Below are 10,273 nucleotides of genomic sequence, written 5' to 3' on the forward strand. Positions count from 1 at the left end.
TTATTAACATTTAAACTTGTTACTTCCCAAAACTTCAGGGTACATTACCAGGCTTTTTTCGGAGCTAGAATATTTAGAATTTTCCATAAAATAGCATGTAAAATGCATTTTAATGCTTATTAATAGTCATGTTATATATTTTCAATTGAACACTTTGTATTTTAATTTAAAAAGTATCATATAACATGAAAACATAATTATGGGATTACTTTGTGGAAATCTTCAAATTGTGGAGATGGGGAAAAAATGGAAGATATGTCGCGTCTGACCTTTAACGTGAGGAATGAATTACCGCGTAGATTTTAACATCTCACTTTTTTAGCAGAGTTTGAACTATGAAATTTAACCCCAACCCCCCCCCCCCCCCAAAAAAAAAGTGCTAGTGATTTTATTGTTAAAATGTACTCCTGTAAATAAGAAATTTTACACAATTGAAATATATTCTGCTATGTTGTATTCTATAAAGACTTTTTGACAGAAAGTAGCTTCAATTCAGATACCGGTAATTAAAAGAACATACCATGGCATGCACATTCTATAGTAAGAAGTACGCCTTCCGAATACACGCTAAATTGTTGGAAAAGGATTTCCACCATAAAATTATACGCACATACAGAAGTTGTCTTTCAAAACCAGAAACACTGTCATGTTTTCATTTAGTTAAGTTTGGATTTTGATTAATTTTTTTTTAAATACTGTAGAATAATGTTGAAGTTGTTTTACATAATTTATGCAAGTAGATAAGTTTATTTTCAGAAATATATCGAAAGTAACGCCTATTTAAAACTGACTTGGGTCCGTTTCAGTTGATGATCTAACAGTCAGGCGTTTTACACTATAGTGAATAAAAGATAAATTGAATCAGTCAAAACTAATGTGAAAGATAAGCTTTGTATAGTAAGGCAATCTGAACCTCTAGGAAAGTATTGAGGGTCAAGTTAATAACGACAAAAATCACCACTTCAACAACATTTAATTTTTATTGAAATCAGTATAGCTTTTAAATCTTATGACACGTTGGCAGAAAAATACATATACGGGTACTTTATATATTTGAAATGTAAAAAATATCAACAAGGGTGTAAACAAATACTTATGCATTACTGTCAATGAAGTCCAACATTCTATTAATAAATCGTTTTATGTTGGGGAGTATTTAAATCTTAATCGCAGTGTGAAAACACAACTGGACGGATTTTCACCGGTAAATCTTTAGAATGGCTACATAATACTATGATACAATGTACTGCATACCAGTTAAAATTAATGCATAAATAATTATATGATGTTGATGAAGGAATATTAGTATTATTTAAATGTTACATAGGACAGATGTAGTGTTCCACTTACTTTTATTTCTACCTGTGTAAAATCTCGTTTAACCACAGGGGCATCGTATCCGCTCTACACAATATGACATATTATATAAATAGTGCCTGTTTGGGAGGGTAACAGTTGAAATTGACACCCCGAGAAAACCATTTTCAACCGACGCGAAACGGAGGTTGACAATGGTTTTCGAGGGGTGTCAATTTCAACTGTTATCCTCCCAAACAGGCACCATTTATTTTGTTATACTGAATGTCTTAATTTTTAAGAAAATTTTACTGCTTTTATATAGGAATAAGGTGAATTCTACAGCGAACCGTACGCGCATAATTTTCGCGCAATATTTTTTTTCTCTAAAATGTTAATGAAAAACTACGTTGATGTTGATATATAATTTTTTTAAATTATTTCTTTATTCAATAATTAATATACTCATAATTCATTTATTGTCTTTGCAACCCATTTCTTAAAAATTAATTGTCGTTGCCTAAGAATCAAATTACTAGTATAAAATTATTTACATTTCTACAAAAGATTAAATGACAGGAAAATTAATATATTTGTTTTAAACAATTGCATATTAAATTACGCTAATTAAAGTACATGCCAAATATATCGGAACGAATGTTATTATCATGATTATGCTTACGGTAGTTACATAAGACAAACATTTCCTCAGACTTTTTACAGTTTAGGCCTATAAAAAAATCTGTGTGTTTAGGGTAACACTGATGAAAAAAGTAGGTTAGGTAGGTAGGGATTTTTTTTTTATTTTATATTTTTTTCAGCAAAAGTCCTAAGAATGTTTGTTTGTGTCATATTTTCTAATAGAAATAATATGAAATTCCCAATCGGATGAAAACAGACATCTAAAAATGGTAGGATCGGGGCATTTTTGTAGGTTAGGTCGGGTTACCCTACACACACCTTTGACCTTGAACGTGTTTTTTGTGACAACATTTGCAACATTGTGTGGGATGATTTGCGTAACTTTTGTCAAGTAAGTTGTTTTTTTGACATTTGTAGCGCACGTTCTCCGCCGAGCGTGCGGTCTGAACATTGCCGAGTTACAACACATTTAACTTTGATCCGAATGAATGTATGAAGTCCTAGTATGAAAAAGTCGTTGAAGAGTTTACTAATTTATTTACATATCTACACACAAGGTCTACGCATCACATAAGAACAATCCACACAATTCACACAAGAAAATAATCCACATAATCCACACATGTATAAATCCAAATACTGCTACTCTAATACACTGCTCTGCTACTACTATACTCTACTCTACCACTTCTACTACTCTGGGTACCGTTTCACAAAAGCATCGTAAATTAGGTACTACTTAACGAGTTACGACAAACTTACGTACTACGTACGCACTTAGTTAAAGCTATACACGCTATAATTTGCGTCAATTTTGAATGACAGTGAAAACGCATGTGTTTGTCTACTTATAAAAGTTATCCTTAATCTGTAAATTACAAGGGTGAATTCCATCTCGTTACAAAGATATAGATTTTTAATTGTTTATTTTCCTGCCAGGAAAATATACCTTTTCATGAATATTGATGAAGGAAGAGCAAACCGACCTCATTGCGCATGTCCGCGGAGAACTAGGTGGTCGTTATTGTTTGCCTAATTAAATATCCAACTTGATTTTTAATATGCTTAACAGTTGTTAATTTGAAATACATACATGTATAATGAGTAAAATACGCTTGCCATTCACGATACCCTTACTTCTGCATTAACACTTATAGGATCTATAAATAGCACGTAGGGGAAAAACACAGGTCTACGTCATTTTTTTAAAGGAAGTATTCATTTCTACTCACAGGCTTGTATTTTTTTCTTTTGTTTGTACTCGTATATGGGACAAATTTATGCTTTACTGAAAATATCCTTTCCTTTGTGAAACTATCACAATTATGAAGATGTTGACCCTTCACCAGTTTTGGTATGATAGGCTAAATTTAGCTGTCGATATCACGTGATAAATTGATATTCACGAGGAGGCATTACTTTCCTGGCAGGAAAATAAATATATTTTATTGTTTAATATTTGATATATTTGTTACGTGATCGAATTGAGCATTATAATTAACAGAATAAAGGTAACTTTTATTAGTAATCAAACACATACATTTACCCCTTTATTCAAAATTGACGCAAATTATAGCGTGTATAGCTTTAAGACCGTTTCACAAAAGGTACTTAGTTCCGACGTAACTTTTCCGTATTTACGTCCGTCTTAAATTACCGGAAGTTGATTTCAATATGGCAGACGAATTCGTAAATAAAATAAAAAAGGAGAGGAAAAAGAATTTTTCTGCCAAGGAGATTGAAATTTTGGTGGAAGAAGTTGAGAAGAATCGAGCGATCTTGTTTGCCTCTCACAAAGATGTCAACACAAATCAAAAGAAAAACAAATGTTGGAAGGACATTTGTTCCTTGTATGTATCTCACAGATAATGTTTCACGATTTATATTACATTGTAATTGTTTATCTATATGGATATATATTTTTTTTTTAATGGGCTTTTCGGTTTTCCTTTTTTTCTAGCATATGATTTTTCTATACATTAATAAAATTTATTTTACAGGTGGAGCAATTGTGAATAATGACAACTGTTACAGAATTAAAGCTTTCTTAAATCTAAGATTAATTTGGAATGTATACGAAGATTTTATTTTCAGGCAAAAAGAAAATATAAATATGACAGCCACTATAGATTAACTGAGTATAATACTCATTACCACAAATATATTATATAGTAATTATTAGTTCTATTTTCCTGGTCAACTGACATAACAGTAAGACATTAATATCGTAACTGTACTGAGGTGTTGAATTCAGAAACAGAGGAAATTCTGGTTGATCAGACGAGAGCCTTAGAATAAAATCTTTTCAATAATTAAAAAAAAATGAATAGATCATTAATGGTTTTAGACTAATTTTTAAAATTTCATTTGCATCTGAAATGTAGCATTTTTAAATCATATTTATAATGTGAATGATTGTTAGGCCTATAAGTATTCATAGACTGACGATGTCTGCAGTCTCCACACCCAGAAATATAAAAAAAAATAACTTTGCCTCTGCTTTTTTCATGTACATCTCTATATTAATTTTTAACACATCACTGACCTAAAAAAACTATTTATTGCATTGATAATTAAGCTAAAATAACCAAGGATAACTTTCATCCATGCTGTCAATCTGGACTTAGAAATCTTTAAAACGCTTTAATAAGTGGTGTTTTCTATTGATTTATTACAAAAGCGTTTTTTAAACCCTGGTTTGTAAAGACTCAATTGTTTAAACCAATTACGTTTGGTAATCTGGATTTGAAATAAAAAGTGTTAGGGTCGGCGCATAAAAAATAGGGTCGGTCGGGAAACCGGAAACACGCATATTTTTTTTTGGCCTTAGATCTACATGTACATGTGAAAGTTCGTAACATGGGCTGACAAATGTGCTAAATCAGTGGTACAAAATCAATATATGTCAATATGTAATCTATAGGAAACTTTGTTTGCACCTAACCTTTAGTTTCAGTGATTAAAACACTTACATTTTTTATTGCTAAACATTCATGATCAAAGGCCGTTTCAGCGTCTGCATGTTTACAAAAACTGTATGATATATCCTTGACCTTTAATGTTTACCCATTGCGTCATTAAAATAATCTCTATGAAAGGACTGAATCTAAATTCTGATGCATTAAATACTATCAATATTAATGTTTTAACAACTTGGACAGAATCAACAGTGTCTCTGTCCAGGAGAGGTCGCTTGCTGAAATATGCAAGAAGTGGAGGGATTTGTCTTCACAAACCAAATAAAAGGAGGCGGAGTTTCGGCGATATAGGTCCAAGACGGGAGGTGGACCAGCCCCCACCCCAGTCAACACAAGTGATCTCAGTCAGAAGGTTCGCGAATGATGTCTAGTTGATTTTTGTTAAAGACTTGCAAACAAGTTATTACCATCAATTAAACAAAATTAAAATTTGAAACAAATCGATAATATTGGATTAATAAAACAATCTTCATAAAAAGTTTGTCAATGTGTATAGCATGCAGCTATGCACAGACACATGTGACTGTATGATATTTAAAGTATGTGTCGAAAACAATCTAGTATACACATTGATACAGGCAGAGTATATTGATAAGATATGGAAGAGAAAATAAGGAAATTAAGACTGAAATTGAAGGGAAAGGAATATTAAGTACCCCCTCCCCCACGAATTAGGATTTTCAAGATTTTGGGATTCGAAAATTTTCCCTTTTTTTTTTTTTTTTTTTACTTGTCAAGATTTTTGGGATTAGGTTGCCCCCCCCTTTAAAAACAATGCTGCGTGCCTGTGATAAACATGTCTTAATTAAAAATCTTATTATTCCAATTTGTCCATGGGCAGACCAAGAAATTATTCACAGACGGGTTCTTATTTAAAATGGCCTTAAGTTGAAATAAATTTTCAATATAATTCTAAAATCGATGAGAGCATTATGTATAACGTTACGTTAAAAGAAAATCGAATTCTGTTACTTGAATTTTTAATTGGCTCAGCTTAAGGGAAAATAACATACTCGATACTGCAACCCCTTCTTCCTTAAACAAAAGATTAAATAAATGTTATTTCAGAAAGCAGAAAAAATCCTGCGTTTCTCACTGGCTTGTATATACATATAATCATTATTGCTAAATTAAATTGTAAGGTTACGCCATTTTAGGAATTTATTATTGATTGAAGTGTCGATAATTATTTCAGGTTGTCGCAATAATAGGAAAAACTTTCATTGAAGGGATTGACGGTGGTTTTTACACTGACCTGGAAAATTTGGGTACATTAACTCTCTCTCTCTCTCTCTCTCTCTCTCTCTCTCTCTCTCTCTCTCTCTCTCTCTCTCTCTCTCTCTATGAATAAGCTGACAATCAATAATATTGTCATAAAACGTTTGTAAGCACCAATGAATGTAATTCCAGCGAATATGTCCAATTTACAATGGATTAATTTCAGACGTAGATTTATTCAAAGTTGAAGACGTATGGCTGTCAACACCGAACACAATTACTTCAGAGAAAGCCGCTGTCCCCTCCCCAATGCTGTCTCAGTCTCCTGGGCCATCCCAAGCTAGCTGTGAGAAGGAAGAAACATCGCGTGGGGGAGAAGCAGAAATGAAAATAAAGGCATCGGGGTAATTCTAAACATAGGAACTTTTACATTGATAAAATTTATTAACCAAACAGTATTATGCATAATGTTTTCATTTTGAATTTAATTAAGACTTGTTTTTTTTAATCAAGTCAGTAAACCGAATTTTATGTATCGTTCTTTAGGAAGAATAAACTGAAAAGGAAGCGAAATGTGGATGATGTTCACGAGTTACAGTGCCAAGTGCTCGAGCAGGAACTTTAGAAGAACAAGTTACAAATTGAACTTCTGAAAAAGCTGAATGAAAAACTGGGAAAAGGCAGCGTTTCTGTGACTGAATTATTTGCATCATTTACATAAATAGATATTAAATCGTTATGCATTTAATATAAAAAAAATCAATTTACTTATCTTTCTTTCGTTCTCTCTCAAGAAAATGAAAATAGTCTGTCACATAGAAGATGTGCAAGTTGTAAACATCTTCCTTAATTGCGGACGGATTAACCATGGAACCCGCTTTCAATATACTAGTACTTTCAGCTACCGGTACTTTCACTTTCAATCAAAGTGGCGGATCATGTTGCTCAAAAAAATTGAGAGAGAGAGTGAGAGAGAGAGGGGGGGTATGTAGGTTTGTAATTTTAAGGTGTCGTTGTAATTTTGTATAATAAACATGTACATTGATTAACCAAATTATTGATAGAACATATAGAAATAAAGACGTTTATATTATCCTTTCTTATTAAAACAGAATAAACAGCATCGGAATTCAAGAGCGGACTTCCGCGGAGATCATAAGAAATGGAGAGACATATCCTCCCAAACTAAAAAGAAGGAGGCTCAGTATAGAAGAGAGCTAGGGAAAACCGGTGGCGGACCTGCTCCTTCCTCTGTGAATACCTGATATCGGTCAAAAGGTAATACTGCGTCTACACTTTTACATTAATAATGCAAGTTGTTATTTGTATTGAACATGAATCAATAACATTATTTAATAGGTTAACCGAAAGGGGCACTGATTGTCTGAGACAAAACAAGTATCATAATTAATATCATAAATAATGATAAATAAATATATTGACATTTATGAATTTCAGGTTGTTGCTATAATAGGTAAAACGTCAGTCGAAGGAATCGAGGGTGTTTTAGACACAGACGATGTGAATGGTATGGTCACCTTTCTTCTATCATCATTCACCAGATAAATTAAAGCGAAGATATAAGTAAAGTTAAAAATATCAAATTTTATTGCAGGGATGGATCTGTTCATGGTAGAAGAGTTGTGGCTCTCTCCTCCGATGACTTCCGAGTCCGAGCGAGCTGTTGTTCCCAGCCATGTGCCTTCACAATCTCCTGGCCCATCCCATGCTTTGCCTGGGGGTCCTGCTGCCACTCTTACTCTGCCAAAGTCTCCAAGTGACGGAGAGCATCTACAAATGAAAAAGTATGTGTCTTATCAAACATACATGTAAATTATGCAACTGAAGTCGATTGATTTTTTTGAATACATAGAACGTATATTAAAAGCTAGTTATACCAATTTTCAGAACTTCAGGCCACAAACAAGTTAAAAATTATACGTTAGAAGAAATTCAAATTGAAAAAAAAAAGTTTTCAATATATTTTTTACAGGAAAAAATGTGCTGTGAAGCGGAAGAGGACAATGGAGGGTGTTTATGACCTGCAATGCCAAGTTTTAGAACGGGAGATGGAGAAGAACAAACTGGAGATGGAGAAAACTAAGCTCCAGATTGATCTACTTAGATCACTTAATGCGGGGGTTGCACCTGGAGGACGGAGTGCCCTAGCGGAACTATTCTCTTCTTTGAGTCGTTGAGAGAGAGAGAGAGAGAGAGAGAGAGAGAGAGAGAATCAGTGTATATCTGCTAAATCTTAGCATTGATTTTTTTTTTTCAATCATATAAATATTCTTCATTGATGCTTATGTTTTATGTCTTTTTATTTATATAGATGGAAGATGCCTGAAAGCATAAATCGAATAACTAATGAAAAGATAAAACGTTACAATACAAGTGCATGAATTTATATTATTAATCTAATTAATGGTTTACCTAAGAGAACCGTTGCCTGATTAGTTGGTCTCTGGTTGATTTACCGTCATCGACCGGACCCTGGTACACAACATCATTTTCGTCTTCGGACAGTTCTTCTGGAATATCACTAACTGGAAGATGCTTGTCGATACAGATATTGTGTAGCTGGCAACAGACAAAGATAATCTTGCAACACTTTGTAGGTTGATGATCCAAAACCCCTCCTGTTTTATGCAGACATCTGAAAAGGATGTTATATATGTGTGTTAGTGTTTAGAACGAATGGTTCTTTGTGTTGTAAGCGTGGCCAAATGGGAACGCATTGTTCTTTTTTTTTTAATTTTATCATCGCTGAATCGATTCCCCCAAGTTATATATTTTTTCGTTTCATTAAATTAAAGCATGATAAAAATAGAAAGTATAAATTATATGTGTCTGATATGCAGGATGTTTCTTTTCAAAACATCTTTTATAATTCGCCGAGTCTGAACTCATCCAAGATGATCATTATGATATCTCTTCAAACTTTTTACACCTACATTCATTTCATTTTGCTGGAAGTAATGTTAACTAACTTTATACACAGAGTTCCATATATTCATTTTTGATGCATGTTTATAACACGTAGTTACAAACCTTTATAAAATCAGTTCTTAGGTTTATAAAATCGTATATAGCGAGAGGTACCTGAATCTATTTTAAGTAAAAGGTACTTTCCGTTCAAACACAGATGTAGGTGAATTTAGCGAGAATTGGGCGGACTATTAAGTGGGATACCTGAAGCGGGATTTTAAAACGCCAAAGGCTTGCTCCACGACAACCCTTGATCTTCTGTGTGACCGGTTATATCGATCTTCTCCCCGGCAACTTGGACGATTGACTGGTGTTAAAACTCAACTTAAAAGCCACGGTCGAAGAGGATAACCGGAATCGCGCAGAAGCCACCCATCAATCTGCTCACTGCTATTACTACACTATCCACTGCTACTATTACACACACTGTACTCTACCACTTCGACTACACTGTCCACTGCTACTATTACACACACTGACCTGCTTCTAATACACTGTTCACTGCTATTACTATACTGTCCACTGCTACTATTACACACACTGACCTGCTTCTAATACACTGTTCACTGCTATTACTACACTGTCCACTGCTACTATTACACACACTGACCTGCTTCTAATACACTGTTCACTGCTATTACTACACTGTCCACTGCGACTATTACACACACTGACCTGCTTCTAATACACTGTTCACTGCTATTACTACACTGTCCACTGCTACTATTACACACACTGACCTGCTTCTAATACACTGTTCACTGCTATTACTACACTGTCCACTGCTACTATTACACACACTGTACCACTTCGACTACACTGCTCCTGTTACTGGTACTTTCACCTTATTATATAGTGAACGGTGCCTCCTCAGTGTGGGGAGTGAAAATCTACCTCCACAGTGTGGGGAGTGAAAAATCTACCTCATCAATGTGGGGAGGGAATACATAATATTAAATAATTATAACTGTTCGGGCAATTAACTAATTATCGTTATAATAAAAAGGTAATTAGGGGTCTGGCATAAAATAGATAAGACTAACGTACGGTAAATGAGAATTTGATAAGAGATAACACCTTACAATCAGAACATTAATTAGTACTATAAGAATAAATTTGCTACACATTGTTTACAAATCGTGTCCTATTTT

General features: G+C 33.7%; 1 pseudogene; it reads left to right on the forward strand.

Moving 5' to 3' along the window:
- The first annotated feature begins 3,558 nt into the window (after window positions 1–3,558).
- On the forward strand, window positions 3,559–8,456 carry LOC105343341 (nuclear apoptosis-inducing factor 1-like; annotated as a pseudogene).
- Window positions 8,457–10,273: the final 1,817 nt, after the last annotated feature.

This window comes from Magallana gigas, chromosome 9, assembly GCF_963853765.1.
Source record: "Magallana gigas chromosome 9, xbMagGiga1.1, whole genome shotgun sequence".
Lineage (NCBI taxonomy): Eukaryota > Metazoa > Mollusca > Bivalvia > Ostreida > Ostreidae > Magallana > Magallana gigas.